At 53.7% G+C, this 19946-nt stretch overlaps 1 protein-coding gene across 15 annotated transcripts in view; it reads left to right on the top strand.

The window, feature by feature from the left end:
• Positions 1 to 19946, top strand: part of PALD1 (phosphatase domain containing paladin 1) — a 103175-nt gene that overhangs the window by 17434 nt on the left and 65795 nt on the right. For 4 of the 15 annotated variants that reach the window (XM_071215841.1, XM_058298977.2, XM_058298965.2 and 1 more), the window contains exon 1: positions 1302 to 1583. The exons of 4 other annotated variants lie outside the window; for them this stretch is intronic. The gene's annotated coding sequence lies outside the window, so the exon portion shown is untranslated. Of the gene's footprint in view, positions 1 to 1051; positions 1182 to 1301; positions 1584 to 1798; positions 1937 to 12995; positions 13121 to 19946 lie in introns of those variants that run through there. 7 more of the 15 variants (XR_009186170.2, XM_058298974.2, XM_058298976.1 and 4 more) reach the window with 6 other exon arrangements.

Consider the following 19946-nt stretch of genomic DNA (forward strand, 5'->3'; position numbering starts at 1 on the left):
TCATCCATAAAATTGGGATGATAAAAGTACTTAGCTCATAAAATAATCCAGGTGAATCGCTTAACACGGTGCGGGGGACCCAGTGAGAAGCGACCCTGTCGCCCTCCTCTTAGGAGCTGCAGGGTCTGCGATGGGCCCCAGTGCGCTAGGCTGGACTGTGGACATGGAGGTGGGGCCTGCGCTGCCTTGCCCCAGCCTTCACCCCGTGGCTCCCCTCGGAGCTCCAGCCTTGATTTCCCGGACCAGGGACAGAGCGAGACAGGTAGAGGGCAGGTGGGGAAGAAGGATTTCCTGATTGTGGAGCAGAGAGAGGGAGGAAGTGACTCACCAATTACAACAAAGCTATCTCCCCGGGAGGAAGCAGCAGCCCGAGCGTGAGCACGTGGGTGCGCGCGGGGGCGTGTGAGCCGCTGGCTGGGGCATCCTCGGCGGAAGGCAGAGACAGTTCCCGGGAGCGGCCCGGCCCACAAGACCCTTGGGGGACGGAGGTGGTGTTTGTCGCCGCCGAGAGCTGTGGGGTGGGGGCTAAGGGCCCCCTCCCCTTCTGGAGTTCACACTCTGCTATTCGCCTCCTGGGGCTGAGGGGGCGCGTCTCCCTGCGTGTCCAGGAAAATCCCGAGTCCAAGGTTTGGGCAAGACCACGGGTGATGGGCCAATCTGCTCTTTAGGGGCCCGCCCTTTGACAGCTGGGTAAGCTCAGGCCCAGGGAGGGCAATCGCCTGGCTCAGGTTGCACAGCACAGAGTGAGGCCGGTTCGGAGCCCGGATTCTCGTCTCGGTCCCGCCTGGGCTCTGCCTGGCGTTATGGAATAGAGGGCGGCGAGCGAAACCCATGCCCGCCGGCTTCCACCGGGCAGCGGACTAACTCCGGGAACTGGAGCCTGGGAGGGGGTGTGGTGCCCAGAGCACTTTGCTTCTTTCTCCAGCGAGGGAGGCTGGATGCAGGGTTTGAGCATCTTCCAGAACGAGCCAAGCTAAGGACCAGGAAAGAGGAACTGGCTTCCCAGACCGTCTACCCCCGCCCCAAACTTTCCCTTCTCGGGGAGGTTGGGAGGGTGGGGAGATGAGGGGTGGTGGTGGTGGTGGGCGGAGGGAGGGAGCGGGGCGAGGGGAGGTGGGGCCAGCAGTGCCCTCCCAGCCCCGGAGCCGCGCCTCTGGGCGGCAGATCGAGACCCGGCCGCGGTGAGTGTGCCTTTAAATCCGAGCCCCCCTACCCCCTCTGCGGCTGGGACCCGGGCTCCCGCGGGCCGGGCGCTGGTGATTGGCGGCGCGGCCGGGTCCGCCCCTTGGCGTGGGGGGCGCGGGGTGCGGGGCGCGGGGGAGAGGCGCGGCGCGCACGGGCTGGGGCGCGCCGCTCCGGTCGCCGGCGAGCGCGGGCTCTTGCTTGGCTGCCCTCTGCTCGCCCCGCCCGGCCTGCCCGCCTCCGGAGCCGCCTTTGCCCACGGATGGGCTGGGGAAGTTGGGAGGGGCGAGCCGGAGCCCGTGCCGGGCGCGCCCCGCCGCTGCCTGACTCGGCGCCCGCAATCGGGGCGCAGCGCGCCGGCTGCAGGAGCGCGAATGCCCCTCCGAGCCGCGGGCAGACAGGTACCGATGCGTGCGGGCCCCGGGCTGGCGAGGGGAGCGCGGGTCCGGGAGTCCTCCGGGCACCCCCACCCGGGGCTGCTCCGACCACCCACTCGCCAGTTCCCGAGAGCGCACACTTCGTGGGCTCCCCGCAGGGCAGAGTTCCCGGAGCTTCCCTTTCCTCGTCTCCCGCCGGAACCCACACAGGGTGTTGCCTCGGGGGGAAGCGGAACCTCAGATTTTAAACAGCCAGCAGCGATGGAGTCGTTCTGTATACGGGGCTCTGGGCTACTGCCCTCTGCCGAGGTTCCTGGACTGGGACTGACGTGGGCTGGGAGAAGCCCCGCTCTTCATTGCTAGCAGGGGCGCCGCCCGTAAGCCACGCGTCCTGAGAGGTTTGGGAGGAGGGAGGCCGTGTCCTGATCCAGAGGCGGGCTTCCTGGGCCCTTCTCTGGGGGGCTGGCGGCCCAGGGAGGGGGAAGAGCTGGGACGTTCCAGCGGGCTCTGGCCTGGCTTGTCGGCAGGTCGGGCCCTCCACCTCCCCAGGCCTGAATCTCCTGGGAGAGGCTTTTTCAACGGCAGAGGGTGTTCCTGAGGGGCCAGCGCCGGGTCAGGGCAGAGTGTGGTGAGAGGGAGACCCGCGGCGCCAGGCTCTTTTAAAAGGCCAGGGTGGAATGTGTTTGTCTCTTGGAGCGTCAGCATTGAAGAAAACACTTCCTGGCCTCAGCAGGCTTCTGGGCGCATCTGTCCTCCCAGCCAGAGGTCCAGGGGCCCCGTGCTTGGCTTCCTTACAGAGTCCCTCTTAGATGCCAGACTCTGGGCTACGCCCCAGAGGGTGCAGGTGGTGGGAGGACTCGGAGGGTTCCGCCCTGGTGTGGCTCAGCAGGTGGGGAAGACAATACACACCCACAGAATCAGCCTATGTGAGGTTTCCTTTCCCGTCCTGGACGGCCATAGAGGAAATGCCAAGGGCTGTGCTTGACCATGCTGAATGAGGGACATAGGGTGCCCTCGCTGGGCAGCTGGGGTCCAGTTGTCAGGCGGGTGGTGTTCTAGCTCAGAGCACACGCACTGTGAGTAGTTTTAGGACCTCTTACCAGTCCAGGGAAGGGGGCAGCAGGTGGGCTGAGGAGACTCCCCTGTGTTTTATGTGCCCCTCCCCTGCCCAGGGTGGTTTCTTCTTCTTTTTTTTCTTTTCCCATTTGGCTTCTTTCAGGTCAGGGTGAGGACAGAGCTCGCCCAGCTGCCCTGGGCTCCAGAGGCTGGGGGTCTAGGACGAGCCTTACATGAGGTTCATGTGAGTGGGAGGAAGTCCTCCCTTCCTTCCTGAAGAGCCTCCCTCATGGGGTGGGGGTGAGGTCGGGGGCTGGCAGCACTGGGCCAGACCCTGTTTCCTCGGGAGTGCAGACTGGTCCCCCCTCCCTGGGGGGCTGTTGGAGTTGGTGGTCAGTTCCGTGAGGTGCTGCTGTCTGCTCTCCGCCACAGGGCGCCCCCCACCATCGTCCCCGGCAGGTTTCTGTGTTTCTGGAACGCTTTGCAGAGGTGGTAGAGTGCTCGTGCCTGCGGCGGCCTTGGGTGCTGTTCAGGGAGTGGAAGCTGCTGAGATCTCCCCACCGCCCTTGGCTGGCACTGGGAGAACTTGGAGGACCAAAGCCTCCTGCCTCCAAAGATGGCCCACACGGGCACAGGTGGGGGTGTGCACGTGGGCAGAGACAGGTGTGCACACTCGGGTTTATGGATATGTAGGCAGAGACTAGGACAAGTGGACACAGATGTGGATTGGGACAGACACAGGAAGACAGCGGAGCTGGACAGGTCACCTGGTGACTGGTCAGGCTCACAGGGACCTGATATGGGCTGGGCCAGGCAAAGATGAGCACACAGACACGGAGCACACAGGGGATGTGGACACAGACGGACAGACACATCACAAGGATTTGAACCTCATCACGGGAGAGGCAGGTGTGTAAATGGGCAGAGATGGGTGGGTGCCGGGGACATGGAGCCATGCAGATGTGACTCTTGTACCTGGGCAGGCATGGAGCTGGTTGGGGGACACGTACATCTGCAGAGTCAACTGCCAGCAGTGGCCAAGGACACGGACAGAGTTGTCTGCTGATGCTCTGCCATCACGGTCACCCCATGGGGCAGCGCCACCTGGAAGTTGCCCTGTTTGGGGTGGTGCTGCTGGCGCTCTGAGGTGTGGCCTCGTGCCAAGGGATTTGAAGATGGGGGCTCAGTATGCTTGTTATGCTCCGAGTGTCATTTGGCCTCCCCCTGCACCCTAAGTTACAGGGCTAGATTCGTGCCTTAAGCGCTGGCAGTGGCTTTGATTCTCATCTTCCCTGGGTCCCTGGAAGCTTCCTGAGGGGAGGCCATCGGACCCAGGTAGGGAGCGCCAATTGTCTTTTAGCCTTCCTGGTTAGGGAGGACGCTGGCTGTGGGATTCGCCTTCTGAGCCCAAGCGTGAGGTTCTCTGGCAGGGATGGGATCTCTGGGGTAGAAAGAGTAGAAATGCAGCTGGGTCTTTGATGAGAAGTGTTGCCTTCTGATGTGGAACCCTCCCCCAGACCCTGAGCTTTCACCAGGAAGGGGCGGAAAGGGCCAGGAAGGGCCGGGAAGGCATCCCCCACCTTCTGGCTATAGGAACATCTGCTCTGCTCACCTGGTGATTTAGCTCAGATTCTGGATACAGCTTGACCAGTGACTCTCTGCACTACCTTGGACAAGTTCCTCCAATTCTTAGTTTCCTGTTTTTAAAATGGGGCTAGTAGCCCCTGCCCCTTGGGGATATTGTGAGGGTTAAATGCTAGATGATGGTTGTGGGCTTGGATTCGGAGCCTTTCCCTGAGGCTAGACTTTCCAGAGCTGCTGCAGCAGCCAGGTGCATGGCCTGGGGAAGGCTGGGCAGGCTGGGGCACCTTTGTCCTTGTCCCCTGCCCACCAGCCTCTCCTTAGCCCCCTGGAACCTGGCACGCAGAGTCAGGAAGTGGCGGGTCGGGCCTGCCTCCTGCCAGGCCTCTGGGAGGGGATCCAGTGGTTTGCTAAGAATAGCCCCAAATCATGGCTCTCGCCTCTGGTGGGCAGCTATGCCCCCCCCCCACCCTGGGCCAAGGTTTGGCCTATAAGTGGCACTCAGTACAGGGCTGGGCTGGGAGCAGCCCAGCTGGCTTCATAGTAGGGATCCGTGTGGAGGATGCCTGCTTCCCTTACTAGGCTTTCTGGGACCTGGGGAAAGAGAAGGCTCAGGACCACTGGCCTTTAAAATCTCTGAGCTCCTTTTCTTCTGAGGCTTGTCCTGACAATTGTCCCCCTGACAGTCTTCCAGCGCTCCCCGCCCCCCCCCAATGTACCTGTAGCAATTAAGAGCACTGGCTCTGGAACCAAAATACCAGAGTCTGAGTTCTGGCCCCCTCCCTAGCTGTGTGCCCCGGGACAGCTCGCGGAACCCCTCTGTGCGAGGTTCCCTTGGGTTACAGGGCAAATGGCAGTAGCTCCCTTAGAAGAGTGTTGTGAGGATGAAAGGAGATAAAGCACAGGAGGCCTTCGGGTGAGTGCTCAGTAAACGTGAGCCTCTGCCTTGTTGCGTGATTATGTTTTCTCAGCAGAAGGAGGAACTGGTGAGGCCGGGATGCTTGTTCGGGGCCACGTGGTGAGAAGGCCCCGGGATGGCATCTCGTTTCGGGTTCCTGGCCTTTCCTGGCTCCCGGGTTCAGCAGCGGTGCAGGGACCCAGAGGTGAATTAGATTCATCTCCTGCCAAGGTTGAAGGGGCACACGCTGTATTATACCTCGCTCCACTGGGGTCGTGACACTCCGCTGGGGTCAAGACATATTGAAGCTGGAGAGAGGGCGTAAGGGTGGGTGGCAGGTTTAGTGCTTCTTGTGAACCTTGAAGCATGGCCAAGAGTCTGCCAGGAAGAGGGGGAGCTTTCCAAGCAGGAAGAGCAGCACGTGCAGAGGCAGAGGTCTGAGTGGCGTGTTTAGGGAACACGGGCAGATCCGTGGGTCGTGGGAGAGAACCTGCCATCAGCACCCTGGCTGGACCGAAGGACCTGTCCATCCGCCCCTGCCCTGGACTCTGAGGCAGCCCCGGGTGCGTTGCTAGGACTGCATAGAAGCTGGAGGCCCACCAGAATCCCGGGCCTCTCACCTCCTGTTCAGGAATCACATTTGCTGTCCAGTCCATTCTCCAGAGACCCCTCCCTGCTTGCTTATAAGTGCCACCCAGCCCTGCCTGGGAACCCTCATTTTCAAGCTTCGGGCTCCTGCTCCTGTCCAGTGCCAACATGACAGTTTAAAAAAAAGCCCTTTTTATTGTACTGACATATATACAACTCACAGTTTCCCATTTTATCACATTTCAACTGTATAATTCAGTGACGTTAATTACATGCATAGTATTGTGCCACCATCCCCAACATCCGTTTACTCAATTTTTTTATCCCCTTAAACAGAAACTCTACACTCATTAAGCACTAACATTCACTTGCCTCGCTTTGCTCTTAGTTAAGATGCTGTGAGTTAATAGATCTCCCTTTTTGGAAACGCCTTTGAACAGAAACAGAAACCTTTGAATTCTCTCCTAAGGAGTGAATGTCTGACGCTGGGTTCCTGGACCTCAGGAAGTGTTTTGTATCTTTCCTGTATTTGGCACATAGCCTAGCTTTGACTCCAAGGGGTGCCCTGATCTGGACTGGAGCTGGGGCACTCTCATGAGAGAGTCATGGGGTATCTGGGGTGACCTGCCCCTCTGCCCCCATGGCAGGTGGTAGGGAGCTCCTGACCCCCCAGCAGGGTCTGCGGCTTTGGGAGCTGGGTGTGTCGTTGCCCGTGCCGCAGGCTTTTGGGAAGCTAAGACTTGAGGAAATTTCAAATGGAGGAGAAAGTGGTGCCAAGAGGCTGTGGGTCCATGGCTGGGCTCCCACCCTCGCCCACGACCACAAGGAGAGTTGGGTGCCAGCTGGCCCGGGACCTTGCCGGCCCCTGCGTCCTGCTGAACCCCCCGCCCTGCCTTCTGCAGACCGTGCCGGCCTCTGTGAGGCCCCTCCCCAGAGTGGAGGACGGGGACACAGGTGTTTTTGAAGATTCTGCTTAGAAAACACAGAGGGGAGCTTCTCCATCTTTCTTTTCCTTTTTCTTGGAAACAGAACCCCATGAAGGCGTTAACCCCCTTCCTGCTGGTGGTAGGGTGGCCAGCGGTGTGTCCCCTCTGCCGTCCTTAGTGACCAGGCCCTGCCTCCTGGGGCCAGTGCGATTGGTGCTGACCCGGAACCCCCCAGGGTGACCCTCCATCAGAGCCCCAGACCCTGGCTGGCGGAGCTTGGTCTGATTGGGGGGTGGGGACCCCTCGCTGTCTGGCTCCTTGCGCAGTGGTGGTTCAGCCTTGGCGTGAGCGCCTCGATGGCTCGCTCACTCCCTGCCTGCCACCGAGGGGACTTGTGCATCTCCTGCAGGTGCGACTCTGCCTGGCTGACTCCGGGAAGCGCTGGCTTCCCAATGACCTGAGAAAAGCCCCACCCCCATCCCCGAAGATTGGACCTTAGAGTGGCAGAGCCCCTGGGAGAGGAGTGGAGCAGGTCCCACTTGGGGGTGGAAGAGGGGTTTGGAACCAGGCCTGAAGCAGGTGGATAATCCCTGGGCTGTCCCCTCTGGGCCCATTTTTCTCATCTGCAAAATGGGCATACAATTTTTTTCCCTGCCCATCTTACTTAAAAAAAAAAAACAACATTATTGAGGTATAATTTACATATGTTAAATTCACCCACTTTACATCTGATGATTTTTGGTAAATATATGTATATGGTCATGCAGCCACTACCACAGGCAACTTTGTTACTCCAAAAAAGTGCCCCATGCTTTGTGGCAGTGACTTGTCACTCCCACACCTGCTCCAGGTTCACATGTCTATTTCTTCTTACTATGGTTTTGCTTCTTCTAGAATTTCATAAAAATGGAGTCATATAATATGTAGTTTTTTGTGTCTGGCTTCTCTTGCCCAGTGTGATAGTTTGAGATTTATCCACGTTGTTGCATGTTTCAGTGCTTCCTTCTTTTTTTGTTGTTGCTGACTGTATTCCAGTGCATGGAGGTAGTACAGTGTGTTGTTTTATTGATTTACCAGTTGGTGGATGGCTATCCTACTTTTAAAAATGTTTAATGTTAAAAAATAAGGGGAAGTGGACTTGACCCAATGAATAGGGCGTCCGTCTACCACATGGGAGGTCCACGGTTCAAACCCCAGGCCTCCTTGACCCGTGTGGAGCTGGCCCATGCACAGCGCTGATGCGTGCAAGGAGTGCCGTGCCATGCGGGGGTGTCCCCCGCGTAGGGGAGCCCCACGCACAAGGAGTGCGCCCTGTAAGGAGAGCCGCCCAGCGCGAAAGAAAGTGCAGCCTGCCCAGGAATGGTGCTGCACACATGGAGAGCTGACACAGCAAGATGATGCAACAAAAAGAAACACAGATTCCTGGTGCCGCTGATAAGGATAGAAGCAGTAACAGAAGAACACACAGTGAATGGACACAGAGAGCAGACAACGGGGGGGTTGGGAGGGGAAGGGGAGAGAAATGCATAAAAAATAAATCTTAAAAAGAAAATAATATAGGAGAAAGTGGATGTGGGTCAACTGATAGAGCGTCTGCCTACCATATAGGAGGTCCATGGTTCGAACCCAGGGCCTCCTGGCCTGTGTGGTGAGCTGGCCCATGTGCAATGCTGCCACGTGCAAGGAGTTCCACGTGCCATGCCATGCAGGAATGTCCCCCATATAGGGGAGCCCCACACGCAAGGAGTGCGCCCTGCAAGGAGAGCTGCCCAGGAGTGGTGTGGCACACACGGAGAGCTGATGCAGCAAGATGATGCAACAAAAAGAGACACGGATTCCCGGTGCTGCCGAGAATGCAAGGGGACACAGAAGAACACACAGTGAATGGGCACGAGAGAGCAGACATTGGGGGGAAGGGGAGAAAAATAGATAAAAATAAATCTTTAAAAAATATATATAGTCTCATCATCTTTGTAGAAGATTCTAGCAGTAGCTGCACAGAGAGTGAATTGTAAAATCTCCCCTTTCCCCCTCCTTCCTCCCTGCTCCCACCCCACACAAAGGTACCGCTGGCAGCAGTTTGCCAGGTGTCCTTGAGTCTCCTTTCTGTGCCTCTATGTGAAATTGGGTAGTTTTTAATTTTGGGGTGTAGAAGGGATCATCACACTTGGCTCCCGGCCTCCTTTTTTTTCACTTAGCCGTCTCCCAGAAGAGTGCTCCCAGCTCTGCCATCGGAGTCCCCAGCGCGTTCCTGGGACTGTCTGGGCCTTGTGAGCCACCCGGCTGCCTTCTTGTCCCTTTACCCCCTGGCCCTGAGCCGGGGCTCAGCAAGGCTTTGGGGAGACCAGATGAAGCATCGTGGAGGTGGTTAATTTAGGGCAGGGATCGGAGGGATCGGAACAGAAGGGTCCAGGGTGTCCAAACTAGCCTCGTCCGCTGTCCTGGGGACGGACGTGTTGGCTGTCCGGGGTCTGGGTTGGCTTCCCCTGGCCCCCCGCCCTGCAGCTGGACAGCCAGACAGCAGGGACTTCCTCTTCCTGCCTCTGAAGTGCTGCCAGCAGGGACGGCCCTGGAGAGAGAAGACGGGCCCTTCCGCCGCCCTTCCTGTCAGTGCAGCTGGCCCTGGCTGAGCAGGCTCGTTCCTCGGCCGGGGGCTGTGGGAGTCACTGATGGAAGCCCTCTCTGGAGTGTGTGGGGGTGGAGGGGCCGAGCTCTCTGTGGCCTCCTGAGGAAGAGGAGCTGGCTGTCTGCAGATGGTCACGCTCCTGGCTCTACCTGCCCAGCCAAGCAAGTGGCAGAGGCGCCAAACCATTGTCATGCGTCTTCCCTTGGCGCATCCTCAGTGCCTGAGTGAATCACGGGCCCCACACCGGATGTCTCTGTGCTTCTAAGTTGTGCCTAATTTAATAATTCAAAGTAATACCTTAATACTGTTGCATTTGGTGGGGGAATGGGATCCTTTCTTTCAAGATGCTCCGGGGTGCCTTAGGGTTTCATCCTAGACTCTGTCATCCTAGACGCTGTAGGGGGAGGGAGAGGAGAGCTGGTCTGGGAGGGAAGCTGTGGATAGGTGGGTTTGTTGATTTCCCCAGCTTAGTGCTGCTGGAACCTGTGTAATATGTGAACCCCTCCTTTTTTAAACAGGTTTATTGAAATAATTCACATGCTGTACCCATTTAAATATACATTTCAAAGGATTTTAGTATAATTGGAGTTGTGTATCTCACCACAGTCTTAATTTTACCACATTTTCATCACCCCCACAAGAAACCCTGTATTTATTTGCAGTCATTCTGTCTGCCACTGTCCCCCACCCCACCCCAGGAATCTGCTTTCTGTCTCTGTATATTTGCCTACTTTGGACATTTCATATAAAATGGAATCATACAATAGGTGGTCCTTTGTGGGTTCCCTTTTAAAGGAAAAATAAAAATGTGACCGCCTTCTCTTGTTGATTTAAATGATTTTTATTAGAATGTAAATGTGTACAAATATATTTTAAAACTAGGTATGAGTGCCTTATCCTTAGAGATTTTATATAATGAGAAACGAAACCAGAAAGCCCCCCCATTTCAAATGAACAGTGTCAGTCTACTTGGATGGATGTTAATGTTTTGCTGCATCTGAGTGGGCAGCGTTGGGTTGGTGGCAGGGGCTGTGTCCTAGGGGGTCCTGGAGCCCGCTGTGCAGAGGCGTTCGTAATGTCACAGCCGGTGGGTGGTTTCGGGGAATCAGACCTCAGATTTAAGCCCAGACTGCCAGGGAGGAATCCCAGAGTGCCTCTTTTAGTCGGGCATGCCTGATAACTGGAAAGTGGTCTTGTTTGCTGGAAGGTAAGTGTGGAATGGTGGCCGATGGCTTCTGCAGAGCGTGTATTAAACCCACTTATTGTGGGAAGCAGGAATTTGGCACAGAGATGGGCTTTGCTCAGTTCACACAGATGCTCTCAACAGGAACATGGTCCCAACCGCTGAGAAGCCGGCCTTCTGCATTCCACATATCCAAGCTCCCAGGAGCTGTGGGGTGGCTCGCTCTCCCCCCTTCCCCCTTTTTTCCTGTTTGAACCACAGCCTTTGTGCTGTGAACGGTGATGTCATTTGGCCTTCGTGGAGAAGGAACTGGTTCGGAAACGCAGGGGAAAACTTGAGCCCAGACTTGCATGGCAGTGCTTGCTTTGAGCTGGTCATTCCGATGACCTGGAGTCTATGCTTATTAGTTTTTAATGTTTATAATAGAAAGAGAATCACAGAATTGCAATCCGAGTTAAAATACAACACACTAACAGGTGATGAATCTAGGCTGTGGATATACGAGTGTGGGCTTCTTTTTCAACTTTTCTGTAGTTTTGGAGTTTTTCATAAGATTAAGCTGAGGGAAAATAGTACACGTGAAGAGCTCATGGAAGCAGTTTGGCAGTTCCTCAAAAAGTTAAACAGTTACTGTATGACTCAGCTATTCCACTCCTGGGTGTCTATTGCAAAGCATTAAAAACAGGGACTTGAACAAGTACTTGTACATTAATGTTTATTGCAGCTATTTTCATAATAGCCAAAAAGTGGAAACACCCCAGATGTCCCTCAGTAGATCAACAGATAAACAAAATGTGGTATGTCCATACATGGAATATTATTCAGCCCTGAAAAGGAAGGAAGTCTTGATCCGGCTGATATGCTAGGACGTGGATGAACCTTGAAAACATTATGCTAAGTGAAAGAAATCAGACACAAAAGGCCACATATTATATAAGTCCATGTATGTGAAATGTGAAGAACAGGCAAATTCATAGAGCCAGAAAGCAGATAGTGTTTGCCAGGGGCTGTGAGGAGGCAAAATGGGGAGTGACTGCTAATGGATATGGGGTCTTTTTGGAGCGATGAAAACGTTCTGGAGTTAGTGGAAATGGTTGCACAATTTTGCGAATGTGGTAAAGACCACTGAATTTTGTAGGCTTTAAAAGGGTCAATCGTAATGGTATATGAGTTATATTTTAATTAAAAAAAAGCACTCACCGTGGATCCTGAAGCGGACATCCATGGAGACTAGATTGAGTCATGTTCCCAACTCTGGAAGCCCCAGAGTCCCCTGTCACCTCTTGGGGGTTCTGGGGACTTCCTGGGTAGGTTTGGATGCTTGGGGGAGTGGGTGGAGGCAGTAGGAACCAAATGTGCTCAGTGGCTGCCCACGCCCTTGGCTGTGTGGCCCTATCTGGCTCTTCCTGGCTTCTACCCAAGAAGCACTTCCTGTAGCGCTTCACTTCCTCAGTTTCCCCACTGCAGGTGGCTGGTGAGCAGCGCTGGCTGGGCTCTGGGCAGCAGAGCCTGTAGTGGGTCTGGGGCGCGTCCTCTTGGCTTCCTCTCCAGACCTACTTTTCCCTGCTCTTCTGGCATTGCTTTCCAGAGGTGCCCACCCAGGCCTCAGGGCCAGTTCCTTTTCCTCCCGAGATTGCAGCTGCGGCGGGGTGGGGGTGGGGGGAGGCCTGGTTCCCAGCCTTATATCTCTCCTTTCTGCAGTTTAATCCAATTGCCTGCCCCACTGTCCCACATCCTCTCCCATCCCTGTTTCCGAGACCAGCTGGGCTGAATCTTGTGGGTTTGGGTGTTCAAGGCCTCTTAGGGAGGTCCTCTTATTAGCATAGCAATTACAGAATTACCAGCATTTGTATGGAAATGATGGTGACATCCCCTCCCTCTATCTGGTGAGTACTGGCTTTGTGCTTGGCTCTGGGCTCAGCCTTTCAGATGGAGTTTCCATTTAAACCTCCCAGCCTCCTGAGGGGGAGAACTGTTATTTCCCCCAATTTACAGACCAGGAAGTGGGGAGTTTTCATAAGGGCAACAATGAAAAAGATTGATAGCCTCTGGTAGCAGTGAGGATGTGGGGAAACGGCACTCTTAAGCAATGCTGGCTGTGGTGTGAGATGTGACCACCTTCTGGAAAAGTTAACAGGGCAGTTATCTATTCAAATATTCAAAAATACACATACCCTTTTACCTAAGCATTCCGATTTTGGTGTCTGTCCTAGAAGTGTCGGGATGTGAGCTGTTCACACAAGGGTTTTGTGGCAGCCCTGTGGCCAGGCCTGGAAACCACAGTCTCCTCTCGGTTCCGTGTGCTCTCTCACCTCCGGGCATTTGCACAGGCGGTGCCGGCTGCGGACTCCTTCCTGATGGAGCACAGGCCTCCTGGGAATGCCTGCCTGTTTAAACAGTCCCCTTCCTATCGCTTCCATCTCAGCATCCAGCTCCGCCTGTTGGCAGCGCCCCTCCTAGCCCACATCACAATGTGTACAGTGAAGTGCGGCCGCATTTCTCCGCGGACTGTGCTCTCTCTGGGTCTCGAGCTAGAGTGTCTGCTCCGGGAGGGCAAGGACCACACCCAGCTAATTGACAGGGCTGATCCTTGGTTGCCGTTTGTCCAGTGAGCGCTGATGCAGTGACCTGGCCTGCTGCCCTTACAGTGCTCGTGTTGTCTGGGTAAGGGGAAGAAGCTTGCTGTGGAAGGAGGATTAAGGGGTGAGTTTGGAGGAGGAGGAGGAGGGCTAAGCTTCGTCATACGTCTTTTATTTGACTTGGGACAATAAGCACACATTACTTTGGTCATAAAAAAATCTGAGCAAAAAATCAAAAAAGGGGAAAAAAAAACCAACCCAAACTTACCCAGTCAGAGGGAGCGAAGATTTGAACCTTGGTCCTTCTGACATCCAGGCGGTTTTCTTACCTGTCGTGGCCCAGCCCTTTCCATAGCCTTTCCACACACAGCTTCTCAACAGCACCTCGTTGCAGGCCTGAGGGGCAGGCAGAGCCTGGGCTTTAGTCATTTTTATTTCATTTTGTAAGTTGAGATGTAATTTGCATACAGTAAATCAAGGTGTACCTTCACAATTGTTACAGTTATATCACCTGTAACCCCTTTTCAGATCAAGATATAGGACATTCCAGTGCCTTGGAAGTTTCTCTCATGGCCCTTCCCGGTTAGTCCCCCTCCCCCCCCCACCCCCCTGCCCTCCCCTGCCCTCCCCTCCCCTCCCCTCTCCATCAAGTCCTTCTGAATCCCTTCACCTGTTCTTGAGCCTTATATAAATGTAACTGATGCTGGGGGAAGTGCGTGGATGATGGATTCCTCTAGGTTCTTGGCTGTGTTACATAAAAGAATTTAAGAACATGCTGGTGTAGTTAGGCTAGTAGTTTATTGCGAAACAGGATTATGTACCTGAACCTGCAGATGTGGGTTCCTCTAGGCAGAGAGATATGGCTTGTGTGGTTACTTTTAAGCTATTAATTATTCCTCGCCTTGCTATGATCGGGGGAGGAAGCCCCAGCTGTTTGGGGTTCTGATGGATTACCCCACCTGTCAGCTCCCCAGGGGGCCCCATGGTGAGGCCCTTGAGGGTATGGGTGGGGGGTGGGGGGCATTTCCCTTGACGCCGTGTGGTTCTCCGGTCCTTCCGCCAGCCTCGTTGGTGGCAGTCTTTCCCTGTGGGGTTTCCAGGTGCTGTTTTTCTGCGAGGTCTTAAACTCCTCTTCCCTCTCCCTAAATGAACCTGCCTCAAAACCGTACAGTGTGAACCGTATTCATCTAAGTTGCTTCTGACTTCTCTCCCTCAACATAAGCTGAGAGGTCATCCTCGTTACTGCTTACCAGTCATCTGTTTTTTGTTTTGAGGGTGTGCCACAATTTGTTTATTGTTTATCCTAGAGGTGAACTTTTGTCTTGTTTCCAGTTTTTGGTGATTCTGAATAAAGCTGCTGTGATGGACATAAACCTTTGCTTCACCGGGATGTGTACCCAGGGTGAAGTGCTGGCAGGTGCGGTGGAGTCCTCCGTCTGGGCGGGCAGTGCTGTGGTTCAGGGTATTGCTCAGCCTGTCACCCCCTCCCCCCAACCGTGCCTGCTGGCCTCGCCCAGCTCCCACCCCCACCTGCAGCCGCTGCGTCTCACCCCTGCCGTGTGTGGAGGGTGCCCAGGCTGGGGGCAGGCTGGGTCTCAGAAGAGCCTTGTTTGTGGATCTTGCATGGGGTGAGCCCGCTGAGCAGCGGTCTCTTCCTTTTTCACCCACCTCCTTCCCGATCCCTGGCCTTGGACCTGGGGGCCAGCCTGGCAGTTTGTCTTGCCCGGTGACGGGTGCTGGAGAGACAAGGAGACATTGTTGTGTGTTGGACATTGCTGCTGTGGGCGGGCCAGGCAGGGCTGGGATTGGCACATGGGGGCTGCCTCGATGTCTTTGGCCTGGGATGGTGTGTGCAGGTGTGTGTGTGAATATGTGAACCCGGTACTGTACAGCCTTTACTCACCTGTGCTCCTGGTGGGTGCAGGGCTGTGTGGCTGGCTGCCTTGCTCAGAGCCCAGCCTGGTCCTGGAGAGGAGCCTGGCAGAGCAGGTCCACTGGGGACTGCTGCACACCTGGCTCAGAGGCACACACCTGCTTCAGGTACATGCCTGGCTCAGGGATGTACCTGGCTTAGGGGTCACCTAGATACCAGGTATCCCTGACCCCACAGCGTGGACTCTGTGCCCCCCTCCCCAGCTCAGCTCCCTGGCCTGGGCTCAGTCCCTTTTTCCTTCTGCACCAGGCTCAGAGTCATTCCTCGAATCCTCATCACCTTCCTGTAGCAAGCCTGGAGATGTTTGGTGCCAGCTGGCACCGGAAGGCATTGGCAGTGGACCCCTCCCCCGGGGCCAGGTCCTCCTCCTGGGCACTGCTTCTGCTGAAAGCCCCTTTGTGTGACAGCCTCCCTGGGCTGGGCAGGGGTCTGCAGGGAAGCGCCTCAGTGCCCCCAGTGCAAGGCTGGCAGGGTGCCGCCTGGCCCAGCATGGCCACAGGGCAGGATGTCCCTCTTGGCAGAACTTTCCTTGAACAAACAACTACTGGGCGTTTGAATATTGAGGGGATAGATAAACAGGAAGCGGGAGAAGCTTAAAAATATTTTTCTTCCCCTCCTGAGCCCTGGCATTTTCTCCCCGCTCCCCTGTCTGCCTTTGGAGGTTCGAGGCGGTGGAGCTCTTCCCCTGCCAGGAACCAGCAGAAGCCTGGAGAGCCAAGGCCGGGCTCTGTTTCTGTTTTGTGTGATGGGATGAGCCTGGGCGCTGGGGCTGGACAGGCCTGAGTTTGAATCTTGACTCTGCTCCTTCCTTGCCGTGGGGTCTGAGCCAAGCCAATTCTGCCTCTCTGGGTCAGAACGGCCGTGATAAACTGCCCACAGGGGGCTTGGGAGAAATAAAAGCAGCAGCTAGTAAGGCACCGGGAGGGTACAGTTGGACCCCAGCCCTCAGAGGTGGGCACGGTTATCGTCGTCATCTGGGAGATGTTGAAGAACAAGGGCACATAGATGGCGGGAGGCGGGGCTGCGGCTCGAACTCATGCAGTCTGGCTCCAGAGTCTGCCGCGTGCCAGCTTTGGGCGAGTGGGCCTCTCTGAGCCTCAGTTTCTTCCTCTGGAGTGGGGATGGTAGAGCGAGGGAGAAGAGAAAGACTGCCCTCCCTTGCCTGGGCCTGAGTGGACCTGGCGAGGCCCGTGGCGCGCAGCCCTGTCCGGGTTAACTCCCTCCCAGGCCGGGGCGGAAGCCAGGACAGAGTGTAAAGTGAGGTCACTTCCCCACCCAGGGGTCTGCTGTGGGCCTGGCCTTCCGCAGTAAATCCTGTTTCCTCCTTGGCCCCTGCAGGGCCCCCCACTCCCGGCTCCCTGACCCCGAGGGCCACCAGCAGGTGGGGGCTCCTGATGGAATGTCGGCCTCCCCTTCGTCCGGCGAGGTCGCGTCCCGTCTGGAAAGCCAGCCACCTTTTCTGCCACCCCCTGCCACGTGGCGGCTGGATGCGAATGCGGGTGTGGGGTCCGAGGGAGGACACCGAGGTCGTGTCCAGTGCCCAGCCTGCTCCTTCCACCCGTAGGGACACTGAGGCCCCTGGCCACAGTCCGTGGGACTACCTGTGGGGCCTCTGTGGAGTGGGGTGTCCTGGGGTCGTGTCTGGGGATACCTGGGTGGACCGAGGCCTGCCGTGTGTGGGGAGGGGTCGGTCACTCTCCCGGCCGCCGTTTCTTCTGTGGCGCGTGGGGAGCCTGTGTCTAACAGCTGCCCTGAGAACAGGTGTGGCCGCCTGCGTTCACCCTCACTCCCCTGCAGGGGGCGCTGCTAGCTTTAATCTGTAGCCCAGCAAAGCCAGGCCCAGAGAGGTGGAGGAGCGGCCCTGGGCCTCACACGAGGCCCAGCCTTGGAGCCCTCCCAGCGTCCTAGTTCCAGGATCCTAGTTTTTACCCTGGGAAGGCTTTTGGCTTTAGGCCAGTGGTTTAGGGCCTCCTCACTTCTGACCTTTTCCTGTGGGGACAGGATCTCTTTGGGGTATAAAATGGCTTATGAACCAAAGTTGCTGGCAACATGACCATGTTGTTTGTTTTTTAATTTGTATAATACACAATGCAAATTAGAAGACATCGTCTGTAATCCCACTTCTTAGCAGTAACCCCAGTTTACCATTGTTTTGAGCTTTACCATTCCCAACATTTTTTCCCCTGTGTGTGCCCCCTTCTTTATTGGAACAATGCTCTAAAATACTGTTTGGCATCTTTAAACAGAACAAAACGCACAGTAGGTATTTTCCCTTGTCAGTAAATAAACTGCTGCTTTCTATTGAAACTTTGAGATTGAACTTTAACATGCACATTAAAGTACACGCATCGCAAGTATACAGCCTGATGATTATGTAAAGCAAACACATCTAGTAACCGTCACCCACGTCAGGATATAGAAGTCTCCTAGTCCGTGGAGCCCCATCACCTCCCTTCCTTCTTGCTGCAGAGGAGACTTCTCACCTGATGTCCCACCCCATAGCCTAGTTTTGTCTGCTTTTAAGCGATAGACAAATGGGAACCATACAGATGGGCTCACACTGGCTTCCTTCCCTCTGAGTTCTGTTAGTGACGTTCATCTAACGCTCCATTTTTTTTTTTTGGAGGCCCTGGGACGCAAACCCAGGGCCTCGCATATGGTAGATGGGAGCCCAACTGATTGAGCCACAGCCGCTTCCTAAGCCATCCATTTTAATGATTATATAATGATGTCTGCCATACATTCAGCCTCTGTTGACTATAAAAGAAATTTCCAGTCTTTGCCCAGTATAAACAAAGGTGTACTGAATACTTGCATGCCGTATCTGGAATGATTTCCTTTGAATAAGTTGATAGAATTGTTAGGTTAAAGGCTTGCACGTTTTTAAGGCATTTTAGAATTATTGCCAGGTTGGTTTTCTGAGAGCTGAGCCAGTTTACACCTGCGTAGGAGAGTGCCCAACCCGACACCACGCCAAGGGAGGTGTTTTCATCCTGGTTTAGCTACAGTAGGCTAACAGGCAGTGCATGGCATCTCACTCTTTCCATTTTAAAAGTTACTGGTTAGGCTGAACATTTTTTTTTTTTTCCATGCTTATTGGCCCATGGTATTTCTTCTGTTTTGGAGTGTTTATTTAAAAAAAAAACGTGCCTGTTTTACTCTCATGATGTACTTGCTTTCTGATTTGTTTGGAAAACTCTATTTATTGACTATGATGAATAATAAAAATATGTTGGAAATACTTTTACCCTGTTGTGATTTGCCTTTTAACTTTGTTATTGATTTTTCTATGTTGGTCAAAAGCTGACCATTTTTTTCTGTAGCCTGATCTCTCAACCTTTAACCTGTCTTCTCCCTCTAGCATTTTGTTTAGAAAGTTCTTTTGTGCCCCAAGATTATATAAATATTTACTTATATTCTCTTCTTTCGCTTTTCTGGCTTCCTTGTTAGCATGTCCATTTTTCATCCTTTGGCACTTAGCTTGGGTGTGCAGTGTCAGATGAGGAGCGCCTTGGGGGTTAGGAACCCTCTGAAGTTCAAGTGCTTGGCTTTGACCCCTTCTCTGCCACCTTCTAGCTGTAGTTATTGTGAGGGTTAAATTAGATGAACTATTGGCAAACTTCTTGGTCTCCTTTTGCACTCTTATAAAGTCTCCAAAGAGCTTTTGTTTAATATTATAAATGATATTAGATCACCCATGTGGGATCTAAGCCTCCTCTCGATATGGAGGTGGAGTGGACATCACTATCCCAGGGTCCCCAGGATGGAGGAATAAAATAGGGACTAGAGTGGACTTACTGGTATTCTACTATAGAACTATTGTGACTAGTAATGGAAGAAACTGTAGCATTGATGTGGAGAAAGTGACCACGGTAGTTGCTGAGGGCAGGGAGAGGGAAGATGGGATGTGATGTGGGCTCGTTTTCAGGACTTGGAGTTGTCTTGAATGATATTGCAGGAACAGATGCTGGACATTATATATCCTGCCATAGCCCACTGAATGTACTGGGGGAGAGTGTTAGCTACAATGTAAACTATAATGCTTGAGGTGCAGCAGTGCTCCAAAATGTAGTCACCAAATGCAATGAATGTGGCACAATGATGAAAGAGGTTATTGATGTGGGAGGAATGGGTGGGGTGGGGCGTGGGGTATGTGGGAACCTCTTGTGTTTTTTTATTTTTTAATGTAACTTTTTTGTGATCTGTGTATCTTCAAAAATATACAATAAAAAATAAATTCTCAAAAAAAATTAGAAATGAAACTATGTTTAAAGACATAAGTTCATTTAAGGTAATAAAACCATTGTATGTTAAGTATTTTATATTTTATGAAAAATGACTCTGTTTTCCAAAACAACAACAACAAAAAGAACTGTTAAGAAGAGTAGCATTGTTTCATGGTTCTGCAAATCTCTTTAACATCTGCTTAAAAGAAGACAGCTGGCTCCTCCTATCAGCTTCTGTATTCAGTCTGTTGGGATATGTTGTTTTGATTGAAGTGTATGAAGACAGTGTGGTTCACACAGATATGTGGTTGGAAAAAGGAGTCTCTGGATATTTTTCTTTGATACTACATAGAAAATTTGGCAAGTGGTGGTAGTTTCTTAGAGGCTATTGGAAATGTGGAATCTGAAACCACATCAGTGAACTTTTTGTACTTTGTTACTTTCAAATCCATTGGACTGTTTCATGGTTTGAGTGGATATTTTACCCAGGCAGGATTTTGTAACACCGTGAATTGGTAATTTGGAAAGTATTGGTTCATTGAGTTATAGAGAACCTTCAGATGTGGGCACATTTCATTTCACTACATTAAAAAATGGCATATGTTAATAGCATCACTGAAATCATGAGAAACCTCCTAAAGTTTTGGGAAGCTGTCAAACAGTGGCTGATGCAAGTGCACCAAAATGCTGATTTCCCCTGGAAAGCTCAAATTTTATCATTGGCAACTGTTTTGAGAAAATGTCTGCCAAAAACCCATGTCTGAGTAACCATAGCTTGTCTGTCAGTTGTT

This window comes from Dasypus novemcinctus, chromosome 6 (genome assembly GCF_030445035.2).
Source record: "Dasypus novemcinctus isolate mDasNov1 chromosome 6, mDasNov1.1.hap2, whole genome shotgun sequence".
NCBI classification, from domain to species: domain Eukaryota; kingdom Metazoa; phylum Chordata; class Mammalia; order Cingulata; family Dasypodidae; genus Dasypus; species Dasypus novemcinctus.